The 15,231-nt window shown below is 36.1% G+C and overlaps 1 long non-coding RNA gene across 1 annotated transcript; it reads right to left on the reverse strand.

Moving 5' to 3' along the window:
* Window positions 1-1,537: 1,537 nt before the first annotated feature.
* On the reverse strand, window positions 1,538-2,430 carry LOC118489046. Its single transcript, XR_004885933.1, has 2 exons — window positions 2,300-2,430; window positions 1,538-1,874 (listed from the first exon to the last, which is right to left on the reverse strand). It is a non-coding gene; the product is annotated as an uncharacterized LOC118489046 (long non-coding RNA).
* Between the last annotated feature and the right edge of the window lie 12,801 nt (window positions 2,431-15,231).

A 15,231-nucleotide genomic window follows, 5' to 3' on the forward strand; every position in this document is an offset into this window, starting at 1 on the left:
AAATTCCTGAAATATAAATAGAAACCTTAAAATTTTTAATTTGAGGTTTCAAAAAACGTAACACCATTTATTTATAGAAATAGAAACCTTAATTCCAAAAAATTATCATACTAAAAATAAATCACTAACGAAATTTAAAATTGCTCAAAATTTTAAATTTAAAATAGAAAGCTCAAAATTTAAAATTTAAAATTTGAATTATGAAAATTATATTACTAACATCCAATGCCGTAAATTATCATACTAAAAATTATCATACTAAATATAAATCACCATTTATTTGCTATAAGTTTAAAACAAAATAAACAAAGATAAATATCAGTTTACTTAAAATATGATTAGTAATTAGAATACACATAAACGTACCAAAAACATCGGGTCATCTTCATCAATAAGCTTTAAAAATGAAGGACTGTTGTGCAAGGGATCCATATCTGAAAAATATATATGAAGGTTTTTTAAAAAATAAAACGGTAAAGTATTTATAGAAAAACAATCAATATTCCTAAATCAACAATCAATAAGCTTTAAAAGATAATTTAGTTAATGGAGAAACTTTCAAATCCAAAAATAAAAAGAAACGGTTTAAAAAATATAAAAATATTTATTTTTTAGAAACAAAATCAATATTCCGAAGACAAAAACACTATACCGGATGAAAAATTATCAGACCACTGTAAATCTTCATCAACACAATCAAAACACATCGGACACAATCAAAACATTTCATCATCAACAACAAACTAAAAGACTGTAAATAAAAATATGAGTAACAAGAGAACAAAATCAAAACATCAACAAAATATCATTTCATATGATTGGAATCGGATAATGCAAAATCATCATCAACAAACAACGAAAAAAAAAAGAAAAATGAACCAATAAGCATCTGCGGAGAAGGAGATCAAGAACAAAATTTTTATAGATTGTTGATTAAACTTACATATAACAGATTCGATCAACAAAAAAAAAAGCATAAAAATCATCAAAAATTCACATTAAACATTTACAATAAATAACAATCTAATATAAATTACATACCTGCAAATTATGTGGAACGATCTACAAACAAATAACAACGAAAATGATTAAGATCTGCTGAATGGGTTTTGAAAAAAAAAGTTCCTATAAGATCTAATAACATAAATAAATAGTATTTAAGTGCGATCAAGTAAATTTACCTATGATTTTTGAAAGATTTGGCACCTAAGATGATGATCGGAGATGGAATTTAGAAGAGAGAGAACCGAGAGAAAGAAAGTGTAGAATGAAAATTTAGGGTTCAATGATTGAGAAATAAGATTATATAGGATCCATATTGTATTTGCGTTATTTCGAAAAACCATATATCCAACCCAAATACTATCGGATCCCGCGTGGATATGTAGTTTTTGGTTTGTGTATTCTCAAATGTGGTTTGTGTATTAAGAATTAGACAATTTCCCACCCAAAATCAAGGTTCACTAAACCAATGATTGTCACATCATCAAAATGGCTTCACCATTCAAGGACAGATAGTCCACATCATCTCATTTATTAATATATATAGATTTGCATTTAATTAGTTTCATCAATGGAAACATGAGAATGATACAAATTTGAATCTTGAAATTACAATCTTGGTACAAATCCGAGAGAAAAATATATAAATTATTTTGAGTCTAAGTCAGAGTTCTTCTGTTGACATTTGTTTTTTAGCCATTTGATCCCATTAGACGTCCCGTTCTTGAGTTTCTTGGCAAATGGTGTTGAACCCTTCTTCTTATTATCGTCTTCTTTCTTTACCTCCACCTTCTCTTCTTCGATAGCACCGATTCCACCCGCACCCCATTGATCTGCCCAGCTTGGTGCCTCAGTTGGCTTATGATTCTAGTCTTTAAAACATGAAAAAAAAAGAAAATAACTTTATCATACTCGTATAAATATAAACATAGTGGGGGAACAAGAACTTCTTAGTCAGGAGTTAACGTGAAGTTCTTTACTCTATCAGTTATATCTAATGACCAACCCATGTTTCCTTGAAAAGAAAAATAAACTTTCTTATATAAAAATTCAATAAGTTCTGGTGACGGTGACGGAGAGGTCTAGGATCCTCTTGATCCCTTGGTTCAGCCCATGTATGATATACAGAAAAATATATAAAATTACTCTATTCCATTGTGTGAGAGAGAGAGAGAGAGAGAGAGAGAGAGACTATCATTCAACATGATGCATTACTTAACATATGAGAATCAATGCCATGAACAGCAATCATACACATACATAATCACAACTAGAGAGAGGGAGAGAGAGAGCGTACCTTGAGAGAGAGAGAGAGAGAGAGAGAGAGAGAGGAGGGAGGGAGAGAATGATTGCAGATCTAATAGATTGAATGAAACTTAAGAAATAAGTTTGTGGGAGAATCAGTGAGAGGTTGGTGTTTCAAAAAAGTAATAATATATAAATAAAGAAAGAAAGATAAATAAAGAAAGAAAGAAAGAAGAAAACACTAAAAGAGAACTTAAAGAAGGGGGCATGTGGGTAGCTAGGCTGTCCAAGAAAAGATGCCAACTATCTCTTTGTTAGTGATGTATTACCATCAATGGAAACAAGGCCTCATTGGCATTTTTGTCTCAATTTTGTGTCTTCAAAATAACAGTTTTAAGTTTTTAATATCCATTGGTCACCTTTGAAAATCATCACCTGACGTTTTAATATATAGGGTGCAACTTACGATGATCGGATTCAAGATTACAAATAACAAGCTCAAGTTTTGGCTCGGATTATATGCCAATGGGCTCAACTTCCGCCACATTTTGAAGAAGACGGCTCATCTCAAATTATGATAAGCTTGAGTCCGAGATGATGTTGCCTCAACGCTCCTTAAAGAGGCCTAAAAGTTAACATGTGAAATCATATATACCCATTTTTCAAGTTTTAATACTTAAAGGTATATCTATAACATACAAACTCAACTTCTTACATCATATTGATGCCAATTCCCTAATAGTATATTAGGTTCCTAGCTGGATGACCATAATGTTGGCCATAAATATTAAATTGTTGAAAACATTTAAAAAAATATTTATAATTTTTGCTTATTAGTAAAGAAATTCATAACTAAAAGACATCAGCCTATATTTGTAAAGTTTTACCAAGAAAACCACTAACAGCATCTGTAATGGTCGCTCTCCCAATCAAGTGTCACGTCTGAAAAATGGCCTTCCCATCCACAAGCTTCATCGTCTCGAACTCTCCAATTTGCATTCTCTCCCTCTCACAGTTCCTTCCTATCTCCTTATGCGACGGTGTCGATCTCTAGCCATGGACATTTGCCATAAAACATGTGACCGCCGAGGGTTATCTTGAGAACGCTAAATATTGCGAGAACCGTGAGAACAAATAAAAAAACCAACCAAAACCGAATTTTTTTTAATACAAACATCATTCTAATTAAAATACAACATCAAAAAAGAATTCACACCATTAAATAATTCATTTCTCCTCTCAAAATTCACTTTTACTAGATTTTTTACACATGTGTAAATATAACAAATTTACACGTGTGTAAATGACAAACTTACACATGTGTAAGTTTTCGTTGTTTGCGAATTCATGTAAATTTAAACGTGTAAATTTATTTTCTAACATTGTATTCGAATAATAATGATAAGTGTAAAAAGAAATTTTGAATTTAGATTGTTTTTTACCAAGCTCTCGTGGTTTTTTCATTTGTTCTCACGTTTCTCGCGATATTTAGTGTTCTCATTTAAACCCTCTCCTATATATATATATATATATATATAGGGAGCCGCTAGAATGAAAACCACCTCAAGTTGTAAGAACCGCGAGAACTACACCCCACGGAGCGCCGTTCGCCATGATTTTTTTTTACAAGTAGATGTGTATATTATAAACACAGCCGTAAAAAATCATGGCGAACGGCGCTCCGTGGGGTGTAGTTTTTTACACCAAAAGTTTGGTGAAAAAAAAAAAAGAAAAAAGAAAAAAAATTAAAAAACACCAAACTTGTGGTGTAAAAAACTACACCCCACGGAGCGCCGTTCGCCATGATTTTTTACGGCTGTGTTTATAATACACACATCTACTTGTATAAAAAAAATCATGGCGAACGGCGCTCCGTGGGGTGTAGTTCTCGCGGTTCTTACAACTCGGGGTGGTTTTCATTCTAGCAGCCCCATATATATATATATATATATATATATATATATATATATATATATATATATATATATATATATATATATATATATATATATATATATATATATATATATATATATATATATATATATATATATATATATATATATATACACGGATCGGTTCAAATGAAAACCACCCCAAGTTGCGTTGCGAAAACCATAGGAACCACTCTCCACTAATCAGATAATGACACGTATACACTATTATTATAAAACCTAAAGGGTAATTTGGTAATTTTCTCAATATGTCAAATCTTCTGTCTTTTTTTAAAGTCTTCACTCTCTCTATCACACATAACAATAAACAGATCTCTTTTCTCTCTCTCATCTCTCGAAAACCAGATCTCTCTCTCTCTTTTGCTCACTTACCAGTGGTGGTGGTTTTTGTGACTGGTTGTGCTGCTGTTGGGCAGAGGTGGGGGCGACTGTGACAACTCGTACTTTCAAAAGTCTTTTACTTGTTCCTTTTATGCTTGTGGTACGTTGTATTTAGTGTACGTGTTGGAATGAATGGATTTGATTGGATATTATATATGTGTGAATTGTTGTTAAACGTTAAGTGTTGTTTGTTTTATAAGAACTTGATCATACGATACCTTTTGGGTCGCACACCTTGCTCTCGACCGCACACTCCCCATCTTGTGTGCATTTGTTCTCGGCCCAAATGAAGTCCAAAAACCAGGCCCTAGTGGCCTCTTGTGCGCATAAATATATGCTTGGGTTGTAATCCCCATAATCTTTCCATAACACAAAACACACCAAACCCTAATTCTCTCTTCCCTCCTCCCGCAACTCGACGGCAACCCCTCCCTTCATTCGAAGCCCTTGCATCTCGATCAAACCTCATTCGACATTCGGTTAGTGTTCCGTCATTGTTAGTTTGCTTAATACGTGATACTCGATGTTGTGATTGTTATGTTCATTATGTTGAGTGGGTTCTTGCACGATGTATGATGTGTGTGTTGAAACTGTCTTGTTTGATGATTAGGAACATATATTAATAAAACTGTTAGAAGGGATTTGTATGATGTTGATGTTGATCTAGGGCTGTTTACATGTTAATTGATTGATAATTTTCGAGTATAAGATGTGTTGTATTATTGGCATGGTGTTACACAAGAACTAGGGTTGCATGCTATGAATGATGATGGTCACGGGGGGTTGAAATGCTAAACTGTTATGATAATGAATAAATAATTGGTTGCTAATGAAGGGTATTTGATGGTATGAATGTACAGACTGATCCGATTAGAATGTTTAGAATGTTGTTAATTGCTGTTTATGATTAGATAATAATTAGGGTTGTATGAATGTGTTATTTCTACTAAATGATTGTTGTTTGATCTGATTGAAAGATGCTAAAAGTTGCTAACTGTTGTTACAAAAATAATGGACAATTAAAAGGGAAGTCAGCTACATCTTCATGGGTTGCGACAGAGGTTGCGAGTTGAAATCTCTTGGTTTCTGTAACACCCCGACCGCGTAATACAACAAACCGCGGCGTAAACGTCGAGGAGTCATGTCACAGAATCATTGTTTCACAACACATGGTATTTGAAGTTTTGTTTTATTTGGTTAATAGATTCATTGTTTTAAAACAAACCATATGAGTACAAACAATTGTCTTTCAAGTTTTAAAGTCACTAAGGCCAGCGTCCATCCTATGTGAAGCAAGCAATCAACAATCGTCACATAACAGTAACCTGAAACATATGTGAAAATAAAACGTCAGTACAAAAATGCCTGTGAGTAACATAGGTTTTGTGAATTAGATTCATGGCTTTGGATAACATAAGAAAAGATGATATGTTTACAAAAAAAAAAAATAGCCATGAATCCTTGATAAAAGTTTGGTTTCTGAAAAGCTTTGTTTTGGTAAAAAGGTTTGTAGTATATATGAAATATACTTTGATTTTGAAATAATAGGATAAGTAATATATCAAAATATACTTCTGAGATAGTTGAATTGATAGTATATCAAAATATACGTTGGTTAATGAAATAATAGATTTGGTAGTATATCAAAATATACCTTGGTTTAAGAATGAAAACATCGGTAGTATATCAATCTATACTTTGGTTTGAAAATAGTATATCATACTATGCTTTGGTTTGAAAATAAAGATAAGTTTTTTTGGCTTAATTGGAAAACTTTTGTAAAAGCACATTGTGTTCATTTGGCAATACATTCAAACCTTAGTGTATCAAACTACACTTTGGTGACTATAGATTTACCACGAAGGCAAAATCTATTTGGTTTAAACTTTGGTTTCTGACATTCCGTACAACAGGAATGGGGTGTCAACCTATAGCGCTATATCGTACTACCAATTGGCTTGATCATTGATAATGAATGTATAAGTATAAATACGCACCAACAAATAGTCTTACAATCTTTAAAAATCAGTATTTAAGCCATAGGTAATAGTTTCAATTCGTCAAAGGATATGTACTAAGCATGTAAAATCATATATTTTGAAATCATGTAAATAGTGAATACGCACATATGAACCCAAAACATTTGAAAACGTAAAAGAGGGGACTATGTACTCACTTGGGATTGCAAAGTATCCTTGAATCAAGTGAGATAATAAAGCTACAAACGTGTCCTATCGTGTCCTAACTGTAGGTCCACTAGAGGAGGATCTAGAACACCTTCTCCTTGTTACCGACCACACCCGCAAGTGCGGAATCCAAACGGGTATGCAACCAAGCCAAAGAACACACAAATACACAAAAGATTTCAAAGTTAAAAGCTCATGTATTAACTTTCAGTAGAGTTTGGTTACAAAGATTAGTACAAGAAAATGCTCTCTCAAACTCACTAATGTGATCTATCTTTCTTCTGTGTCTGCAAGCTGCCTTTTATAACCATTCTTATCCACATGGCCAACGAACAATGGAACTAGGCCTATGAACATTCACCATGTCCAACGAACCCTTCATATCCACGAAGACTGAGATTCTTCGTCACCAGAGTCTTCGTGGCATGGACTTCACGAACCTTCAGTCTTCGTCGTTTGAAGTGTTCGTCGCAAGGAGTGGACGAACCTTGAGTCTTCGTCGTTTGGAGTGTTCATCACAAGTAGAGAGTGTTCGTGACTATGGAGTCTTCGTGCATGGCAGTGTTCTTAGACAATGAAGTCTTCGTCCAACATGCATGAAGTGTTTATGACATGTATTCTTCATGCATTCTTTGTGACATTCAAATATTAGCTATGCACATGACATCATTATGATATCAGCATGGTGATGTCATGGTGATGTTATATCCGTGTAACAACTCGAGTTTCCGAGATTCCACGTTCGCATTTATTGCACGTTCATTGTTGTTTGGTTGTTTATTTGCACAATTGGTTTACGATGAAACTGTATACGTTTGATACAATAAAGTGTATTGTAATTGTGCATGGTTATGTGTTACTTGTGAATGATTTGACAGATACTTAAATGTGGTGGTGAAACTGTAAATTGTATATCTTGTGCATGAAATATGGGATAGATAATTCTTTAGGGTGCTTTGTGCGAATAGTGAAACTTAAATCATTCTTAACCCTAATTCCTTTCACTAATCACCACCCAAGAAACTAAGCACGTACTTTGATATTCTCTAATTCTCTGGCAATCATCATCATCATCATTGGCACAAGTTCTTCATCACTCTTGATTCCAAACCTTCTCTAGAATCAATCTAAGGTAATTGTTTATTGATTGCTTGATTATTATCAATTCTTGATTCTTGTGATTCTTGTTAAAACCCTAGTTCTTCATATGATATTCTCTGTGATTATTGATTGGATTCCGATTATGGTGATAATGATGTTGAATAGTCGTTTAATCGATTGCCCGATGATTAAAATACATGATTGATTTGATAATTGGATTGCTGCTAGTCAGATGCAATGTAATTAGCGTTTCTTAGTCGTGATAACATGAAAACGTAACTGATACAATCGCAATGAAATGGAATGTTCGTATGTATGATTGATTGTTGTATGAGTTTTAGAATGATATACAAGGTCCGAAGTTTGTATAAATGTTTGTCAGAGTTTTATGCTATCTTCACTTATCCGACTTTTATATATATAAAACTAGTCCGACCTTTAACAATACAACATAGCCCGACTTTTAGTGTTTCATCATAAGGTCCGACTTCTTGTGGTGTAGAGTGGTCCGAGTTTTACCTTGTGGAGGTAGGGTCCGACTTTTAAACCCTAGCCAGGTCCGAGCTTCTTAAATGATGAGGGTGTCCGAGTTTCTTAAGGGGGAGACCCCTTTGTCTGATCTTGTGAAGTGAAACACCCCCCCTATGTCCGAGTTTCAGGCATCAAGCCCCCCCCCCCCACACACATGGTCCGAGTTTTAAATAGGGTCCCCTAGTCCGAATTTTGTGCAGGGAGCCACTTGGTCCGAGTTTATGCTCCTTCTCCCCTGGTCCGACCTTTTGAAAGGAAACAAGTGGGGTCAGAGTTTTGTTAGTGGCCTGGTCCGAGTTTTGTGAGGGGGTAGCCTTGTCCGAAGTTTGAATGATGTTTATATGTCCAAATTTCATGTGTATGATGTGTTGTCCGAGCTTTAAATGTATGCACACATGATTCACTGTTGTTAATGTTTGAAAAGACTGAGTTTATATTGATGCCAAGTTTAGAACTCCGTGTGAAGAACAACATACTACTGCATGCTACTGTCTACTACTGTATGCGATTATGTGATACTGTCTGATATGATGCTACATGTTACTGTATGATCCTGCATGTATGAACATTCTATGTGATATCATCATGTACACAATAAACACACAAAACACAGTTGCTTGAATATCAATGTCTTGCAAACCCTAACTGGATGCAAACACTTACGTCAAATCATGTGCAATATACTTAGGTCGTGTGTAACGGACTTAAACATTAATTAACTCTAGAAGCAATAACATACTGAGCAAACCAAGGTGAGTTCACACAGCCAAGGCATGGGGTTCCCAGGGTGGGAATGGGATTTGATTATTTACTTGTACTTACCTAGATAATGGAAATTAGTGATATGATCCTCGGGTGAGGAAGGTTATTGATAAGATACTACTAGACTAGTGATACTAATAGAACTGATCTTCGCATACACGCCGGGGTTGGTTGCGATATTATGACTAATCTTCGCACACATGCCTAGGAAGGCTGCGAACTATACACAAAACTTCGCACAGGTGCCGGGTGGCCGCGATACAAATATACCTAGTCTAGAATACTTGGAAACATTCCCTAATCTTCACAAACATGCCTGGAGGGCCGCGATACGAACTAATACGATACATGACTTAATGAACGAACACAAGGCTTACTATACTATTACAATTACTGAACTATAAACTGTGAACTCGCTCAACTAGTTGTTGATCCTCTGTTACATGCCTTGCAGGTCGTTAGTTACATGGAGCTTGCACGGGGAGGAGCTGGTCGTTGTGGGCTTGGATCGTGATTGTCTTGTTAAACACTTATGACATTTCATATTTATTTATGTTGGATTTTATTTATACGCTTCCGCTAAACAGTGATAACATACTTATGTTTTGGAACACCTTTCATATTGGTGGTTGAATGGCATTTACTTTTATATATTAATTACTTGTTCAATATGATTGGTGGCTTGATCCTGGTCAGTCACGCTCCCAAGCGGTGATACTCTGCAGGTGGATTTTGGGGGTGTGACAGATTGGTATCAGAATCATTGGTTATAGAGAACTTGGTTTTAATATGGGAAAAACGTTTTTATTAAAACCAGATTATAACCAGAACAGTGCTCTCAACGATCCACAACGACGCTTCGCTCCACGTGCAAGACTCAACCTCCTAGGTAATAAGGTTTATGTTTATTGCCTACATGCTAGAATTGCATAGAACTTTGCTCATAGTATGCTTAAGTTACCTTGCTCACTATTTGTTATTGCTTGAGAACACTCGTGTGCTTACACTCTTCTGTCATCGCACTACTCGCGAACCATTCTCACTACACTACTTTTACTATGAAGATCATGTCTGGACGTGTGAACATGACTCAAGCCCAGTTGACGGCACTTATCAATGAACGAGTAGCTGCGGCACTTGCAGCTGCACAAGCAGGTCAAAACGCTCCACAACCTGTCTGCACATTCAAGAACTTCATGGACTGTCGTCCAAGCACATTCAGTGGCACGGAAGGAGCAGTGGGAATACTCCATTGGTTTGAGAAGCTCGAGTCGGTATTCGAGATGTGTGAATGCCTTGAGGCTCGCAGGGTCAAGTACGCCACTGGTACTTTGGAAGGAATCGCGTTAACTTGGTGGAACGCGCAAGTACAGATCCTAGGGCTGGCAGCTGCTAACGCCACCCCTTGGAATGATTTCAAGGAATTGATCAAAAGGGAATACTGCACTCGGGAAGATATTCACAAGTTGGAAGATGAGTTCTACCATCTGAAAATGACTGGGTCAGAAATCGAAGCTTATACTAAACGGTCGAACGAGCTGGCCGTGTTGTGTCCAACTATGGTGGACCCTCCAATTAAGCGTATTGAGTTGTACCTCAAGGGATTAGCGCCAGAGATTCAGAGCCATGTGACATCGGCTAATCTTGATAATATTCAGGCTATTCAGCGCCTTGCTCATCGTATTACGGATCAGGCAGTGGAACAGAACAAGCTGCCAAAACGTATCAGTGCTACCACTGTCACACCCCTTTCTGCGGCGGAAGCACGAGGTGTGATCATGAAAGGATCTCATTGCATACGAAAGGTAAACATACTATATGCTCATGAAAATAACTTCAAATACCATAATTTGAAACATACGCTTAGCGTTTACATCGCTAGGTCACATAAAACATTGTCTTAAAAATTTACAACTTTATTTAAAGATAAACATAAGCGACATCCAAGAGCATAAGTAAGACCACGCGCACATCCATCCTAGTTACCTGAAATACATGTGAGTTTTGGAAAAAACATCAACATAATGTTGGTGTGAATTCATGCAGTTTTGTATTTCACGTTTGTATACTTTGTATGAAAACATAGTTTGTGAATAAATCAAGTTTTCATATATATAAATCCAGTTTCATGTGTACACCACGTACTCATGTATAATTCAAATTCTTCTTGAGTACCCCACGTACTCAAGTATAATTCCCATTTTCTTGAGTACCCCACGTACTCAAGTATAATTCCCATTTTCTTGAGTACCCCACGTACTCAAGTATTCATCAAGTTTTAGTACGGTATGAAATTTTATGTAAATAAGGTATTCCTGTAAGTATCAGGATTGTTAATGGGTTGCAAAGCCATTAACATGTGACACGACATAGGAAGTCACCAAAACTTAGGCATTTAATTGGTATATTCTGAGACACAAAAGCACTACTCGATACTCGCCCTCACCGAGAGTGTGGCTGCCCGGCACCCGTTAGATCTAACCCTCGTCCCTAACTAATGAATGTTTTTAATGGCTTGGTACTAGTTTTCACCAAGACTTTATGGCATTTTAGTATTAAGTCTATGCTCACATGATCTAGTATTTCATATGCGTTTCATACCATTTAAGCATTTGTAACATATATTTCACCCCCGAGAGTTATAAAACCAAAAACAGTTAAAGAAAAGGGGGAGCATGAACTCACAACTTTGCGTTCCTGTGCGTCGTAAACTTCACCGGATTTTCTTAATTAACGTCGTAACCTATACGCGTTTTCTTAACGTTAGTCACTAGACTTGCATCGCACAAGTACAGTCACTCTCTTTTGTGTATATATTCTTGTGTTAAAAATATTTTATATTTTTAACTAAGTATCTTACTTATATTATTTTCTCTATAATTAATATAAGTATCTTGTGTTTTGCACTTTGCACCCGAATTATGTGTCTTGTATAATGTATTTGTATTTTTAAGTCTTAATACGCTAGCAAGTATAACACATACTATATCCACTTAGCACAAAAGTTGGTGATAAAATAATATATATTTTTCTCTCAAAAATATACATACTTATATCCATTTTTATTTTTGAAGAAATCCTCATTTCTTATCACCAAAAATTAGGGAAACCTTGGTAATACTCTTAAATACATTTTTAGGGAATAAGTTCTTCAAAAACTTATATTTTTTTCTAAGTGTCAAAATTTATAAAAATTTTGGCAGAGTTTCCCCTAAAAGTGGAGGTTTCCCATGTTTCCAAAACATGTGTTTATTTTCTTTTAAATCGTCAACAATCAACATCAACAATTATCAACACTAATAATCAACAACATTCACTAATTACTCCATTTCATGAACTTGAATATTTACAAAAATGTGTTGTAATTTACTAACACATTTAGTAAGTCTTGTTATCTTTATAAATAAGTTTAATTTCTTAAAAACCTTATTTTTAAAGAATATGAAGTTTCACAACTTCTAGTCGGTTTTTATGAAAATTATTTCTTTGTTAAAACTTTTGTTACACAAGTGTCCACACACTTGTTTGTTCACAAAAACACCTCTAGTTCATGAAAGGTTCGGTTTTAAAACATGGTTTCGTCTTACAGTTGGTCTTTCGAAAATACCATTTGTAGATCTTTAGATCTATTAGTTTAGAACTTCATTTTACAAGAAAAATTCCTTTTTACACAAGTTCATGATTCATGTGTAGTAGAGTTTCACCATTTAACCCTTGTTTCTTTCAAAACATCCTTATGTCATGATCCATGATCATGACCAACCCGGGTTAAATGATGATCCGAGCTACCACAACATAGATCGGGTCCAAATAACCACACAAATCAATTACTACAACATTTACACAACATATGAGCTTTTAACCATCATTATTAGTGTTTTTAGTAGACTTTAATGCATCAATTTGTAAGATTTCGAGTTTTAACCGTTACATATCATATTAACCACTTCAAAATAGTTCAAGAATGTGATTTAAGCAACATACCACTAGCTCGAGGCTAGGGAAGAATCAAGACGCAAATAGGGTGGATAAAAGCAAGAGAATGAGGTCTTTCGCTTTCCGTTTGCACCAAGCCTCCTTATACGGGATTCTTGATACTTGTATGGACTTGGAATGTGGTGATCAAAACCGAAAAATTGATGGATTGAGAGGGGGTGTTTGGCCGTAGCTTTTCTAGAGAGAGAGAGGGAGAGAGTGGAAGTGTGGTGATGAGGAAGATGGAGTGATGGAATGGTGGTATTTATAGACCTTCCATATAGCATATTCCTAGTATATTTCTGGTATATTCCTGGTATATTCCTGGTATATTCCTGGCATATTCCTGGCATATTCCTGGCATATTCCTGGCATATTCCATGTATATTCCTAGCATATTCCTGACATATTCCTGGCATATTCCTGGTATATTCCTGGTATATTCCTGGCATATTCCTGGCATATTCCTGGCATATTCCTTGCATATTCCTAGTATATTCCTGGCATATTCCTGGCATATTCCTGTCATATTCCTGGTATATTCCTGGCATATTCCTGGCATATTCCCGGGTTTTCTGCGCTGTCTGCGTTTTGCAGTGTAAGCACTGTGTCGCGTAGGAACTCACGGTACGCGCTTAAACTTGAAAAATAACGTTTTTAAGCGTTTTAATTTATTTTTCAACACGAACCTGATTAAAATAAAATTTTAATCATAACAGAATATTTGTGGGATTAAATATTATCCGGGCGGCCACCAACGTTCGTTTCGCAGTTTTGTCGTAATTAGTTCTGCACTTAAAGTGTGTTTCGGGTGCCTTTTAGTGCGTGTTTTAGCTTTTGTAACGACCATAAATTAAACCCTGATATGTACTCTTGGGTTTTAATGTACCTTTGTCGTAGGACCTACACCTAGGCCTCAATTCTAATGTCTGACTGCTTTCTGCAGTTCCGTTGACACAGTGTGTCTTACCGGTGAGTTTACTAATATTTCTGACGCACCGCTCTCGATTGCATGAAGCAATATTTTGTAGTATACAACGTGCATGAATTCACTTGCTTAGCATCTAATTAGTCAATGTTGACATTTAAGCACATAATTGCAGTCATTAAATAATAATTAAAGTGTACGGAAGTTACCGGTTTTGTGCCAGTTGTCACAGTCTCCCCCCGTTAAAAGAATTTCGTCCCGAAATTCAGGATGAACTAACCCTCGCAGGAGTCTCTTTGAATAGGTGGGGATACTTTTCCTTGAACTGGTCTTCGCGTTCCCATGTGTATTCGGGCCCATGCTTAGAGTTCCAACGTACTTTGACAAGTTTCACACTGCTCCTCCTGGTCTTGTTGACTTTCTAGTCAGTAACCTCGACGGGTTGTTCTGTAAATCGGAGGGCGTCATCAATATGCACTTCATCCGCAGGGATGATCACGTTTTCTTGTGTTGGACTCTTCTTTAGGTTGGACACATGAAATGTATCATGTACTCCATTAAGTTCTTCCGGTAACTCTAACTTGTACACCACGGTACCAATTCTCTCCAAGATTCTGAATGGTCCGATGTATCGTGGATTCAGCTTCCCACGCTTTCCGAATCTGGCTACGCCCTTCCATGGTGAGACTTTTAACAACACCTTGTCTCCCACCTCGAATTCTAAGGGTTTTCGTTTTTGATCAGCGTAACTCTTCTGTCGATCTCGAGCCGCCTTAATGCGCTCTTGGTTCTGCGCAATCTTGTCGGTTGTCTCTTGTACTAGTTCAGGACCAACCATACGCTTGTCACCGGCGTCTGCCCAACATAGGGGCGATCGGCACTTGCGGCCATACAGAGCTTCGAACGGTGCGGCCTTTATGCTTGTATGATAACTGTTATTGTAGGAAAACTCAACCAAGGGTAGGTGAGTATCCCAGCTGCCGCCTAGATCCATGACACATGCGCGAAGCATATCTTCCAATGTTTGTATAGTCCGTTCGCTCTGGACGTCTGTCTGAGGGTGAAATGCCGTGCTTAGATCTAGTTGAGATCCAAAGGCTTCCTGAAATGATTGCCAGATCCTTGAGACAAAGCGTCCATCTCTGTCCGAAATAATAGAAATAGG

The sequence above is a fragment of the Helianthus annuus genome, chromosome 17, assembly GCF_002127325.2.
Source record: "Helianthus annuus cultivar XRQ/B chromosome 17, HanXRQr2.0-SUNRISE, whole genome shotgun sequence".
Classification (NCBI taxonomy): Eukaryota; Viridiplantae; Streptophyta; class Magnoliopsida; order Asterales; family Asteraceae; genus Helianthus; species Helianthus annuus.